Source organism: Mirounga leonina, unplaced genomic scaffold, assembly GCF_011800145.1.
Source record: "Mirounga leonina isolate KUSES-001 unplaced genomic scaffold, KU_Mleo_1.0 Mir_127, whole genome shotgun sequence".
Classification (NCBI taxonomy): Eukaryota; Metazoa; Chordata; class Mammalia; order Carnivora; family Phocidae; genus Mirounga; species Mirounga leonina.
Genome location: NW_023270316.1, coordinates 998,225 through 1,001,354, shown reverse-complemented (window position 1 = coordinate 1,001,354; position 3,130 = coordinate 998,225). Strand labels below are relative to the sequence as shown.

The window sequence follows — 3,130 nt, the reverse complement described above, 5'->3', positions numbered from 1 at the left end:
GCCCATGTCGCCGTGCCCCGGGCGGGCCTCAGGCAGCGCCCACACCTCAGGATGCTGCGTCCCGCCGTTAGAGCTGCCTCTTGGCAGGACGCTGTGGTTTAGTTCAAACCAGCTGACCGCTCCGCCCCGCTACACGCAGATTTTGTGAAGCCTCAGCTGAAACGAGCGTTCTGGATGTTTTCGTCCTCATGTCCACTTTCGTGCTTCAGATGCCCTGATGCCCCCTGCCCGCACGGCCATCAAGGGGTGCAGTGAGCTCCTGCCCACCCCGGCCCTAGGTCGTGACAGCGGGCTGTGCTTCCCACAGGGCCGGAGCCTGGCTCCCCGCTGTTGGCCGGGGCCCTGGCCGGCTCCCGCAGAAGCGCAGCCCGCAGGTGGCCTGGCCCACAGGCACCGCGCGCAGGGCTGAGGCCACGGGGCGCACGGGCTTCGTGTTGACCCGCCCCGCCGGCCACCCTCCTCCTCCTGAGAGGCTCCTGGCGAGTTGGGGGAGCCTAGCGTGGGTGGGGGGCCTCAGGGCGGCATGGAGCCTGGCTCTGAGCAGGTGCCTCTGCGGCCCGCGGGGCCCTCGTCCTGCGGGTGAGCCCGGGAACTGGAGTCGGGCAGGGGAGAGCCTCCGGGCAGAGCTCCGCGTGCAGCCCAGCCCGTGTCCCCTCGGGAGGCCCGACATGCATGCGCCGGTCGGGGGCGACCCCAGGCGGAGAGGACGACCCCTGCCCACCTGACACGTAGGAGGAGGCCGGGGCGGGCTCGGGTGTCTCCTCCGCCTCCCGCACCCTCCCCCGCCTCCTGGTCCCGCCCCTGCCCCAGACCTCTACCCCCTCCTCCCCTCCTCCTCCCCCCACCTGAGCCCGCCTCCTCTCCCTCCGCCCACGCCCCTCCCTTCCCGCCTCCTCCCCCTCCGCCCTCCACCACGTCCCGCCCCCACCTTTCCCCGCCTCTCCCGGGCGCCCTCCTCCTTCCCTGCACCCCTCCCCCTCCTCCGCCCTTCCCCCTGCGGCCCGGGGCGGCGTCAGGCGCGGCACCTGCGGCGGAGGACGCGGGGAGGACTGTCCAGGCGGGCAGGTGTGCGGGGGTGGGGGGTGGGGGGCCGGTGGAAGGGGTGGATGCGACGGGGGGGCGGGGGGGCGGTGAGCATACGGAGGTGGGCGGGCCCGACCGGGTTCTCCGGTGGGGTGCATCCCTGCAGTCGCCGGCTGGAGGCGAGGGGCTCGCTGTGCCCAGACGCCCCTCCCCATTGTCACGGGGCCGTGTCACACGCGGCAGGTGTCACCCACGCCCCCATGCCCCCCACCTTGAAGAGCCACATCCCAAGCTCCTCCGAACCCCCCCACCCCCGCTGATCCGTGAGGTGTCAGGACAGGTGTTGGGACAGGTGGCCCTGCAGGTCGGTGTGGGGGCAGCAGGACGAGGCCCCCCCACCGGCGTCTGCACTTCCCTGGGCTCCTCCGCCCGGCAGCGGCAGCGGGAAAGGCGGGTGGCCCACAGTCTAGCGGCCTTGCCTTTCAAAAGGGCTACTCAAGAGAGACTCCCACAGCTGAAAAAGAAGAGCGGCTCTTTTCAGTCAACTTCAAAGGCTGTTCGACCACTTTTTAAGAAAGGGGCCCTGTTGCTCTCCTTGGCTCCTCCCGAGCAGCTCTGCTCACTTAAGAGGGGCTTTGGGGAGGAGCAGACTTTGGTCCTGAGCACACAGCCTCCGGTCCTTACGGGAGACAGCCCCGTCCAGGGGCCAGAGGCCTCCAGGGGCCCCCGCAGGCTGCCCGCCAGCCCTGGCCCAGGAAGGGGTTAAGGCGACCCGGCAGCAGGATGTGGGGGGGGGATGCTGTGGGAGGCCCCAGGATGTGTGGCCGCTGGGAGCCGCAGGGGCACCACAAAAATAGAAGTGGGTCCCCAGGGGCTGCTGGCCGCAGAGTGTCCAGGCCCCCCCTGAGGCAGGCAGAGGACCCCACTTGGCAGGTTGGTGAGGGGGTGCGGGCAAGGAGCCCTTGCACCAGCAGCGGGCGGGCGTTCTACTGTGCAAATCCAGGGGATGACGGCCGAAGCTGGTTTGCAGACCCGAGTTCACGGACCAGGCTGTTCTGAGCTCTGCCCAGCCTCCTGGGACCCACGCCCTGTGCTCACACCATGGCGGGGGGGGGACAGTCCTGCCCCGACCTGGGGGAGTGGCGAGGAGGGGGCTCTCGCTGGGGTGATCCGGCTCTGTCTTAGGACCCCTTCGCTTTTCAGGACCTCGCTCCCCACCCCGTGGGCTGGCCTGCGCCCTCCCACCCTGGCGTCACGGGCTGGGCCGGGCTAACGCTCCTGGGGCATTCAGTTTTGCCTCACACAGTTGTGTAAGGAAGAGGTCGGTGCAGAGAGCTTCTGCCACGTAGGGCCCACAGCCCGGGGAGGGGGCCCTGGGGCCTGGAGGGCCTGGGGCGACTCTTCTCAGAGCGGGAGAGGCAAGGTTTTCTTACAGGAGAACTTACAGGGACCTAGAAGGAGGCCGTCCTGCAGGGGTCACGGGTGACTGGCCCTGCAGAGCCCCTGACAGTCGGGATGGTCTCCAGCAGAGTCTCCCCCCCACCCCGCCCCAGCTGTCGCTCCCTGGTGCTCACCGGCGGCACCATCAGCCTGCAGGTGACCCTCTCTCTCTCTGAGCCTCAGGCTTCCCACTGCGGTCTTGAACTGAAAACGGGACATTTATCTGGGAAAGCAGCATCTGGGCGAGTCGAGGTGAGATCCCAGTCACTGGAAGGACAGCTGTCCGCCGCCAGGTTATTGAACTTCTGAAACGTGGACAGAATCCTGCAGCTGAAGCAAGGATGTGGAGTGTGTGTGGGCCGCAAACCAGCCGGCCTGGAATGCTCCCGACCGACTGCACATGGTCCCCGACTTCGTGGGTGTCGTATTATTTTAAGAGGTTCCTGGAGAAGTAGTTACAGGCGTTTACTGCGTTTGTCCTTTTGTATTTGCTCACGAGAACATTAGTGAAGCTCTTTGCTGGCAGGTGGGAGACTCGCTGGGCTGGACACACACGGGCAGCAGAGATGCTCAGGGGCCTCGTCCTTTGGAGAGGGCAGGAGAGGATGGGGTCGGTCTTCACCAAAGCACCTGCAGGAGAGGATGGGGTCGGTCTTCACCAAAGCAC

General features: G+C 67.6%; 1 long non-coding RNA gene across 1 annotated transcript in view; it reads left to right on the top strand.

The window, feature by feature from the left end:
- Nucleotides 1-1,002: 1,002 nt before the first annotated feature.
- The window catches only part of LOC118009223, a 17,094-nt gene continuing 14,966 nt past the window's right edge, over nucleotides 1,003-3,130 (top strand). The window contains exon 1 of the long non-coding RNA XR_004678836.1: nucleotides 1,003-1,065. This is a non-coding gene — a long non-coding RNA (uncharacterized LOC118009223). The remainder of the gene's footprint in view (nucleotides 1,066-3,130) is intronic.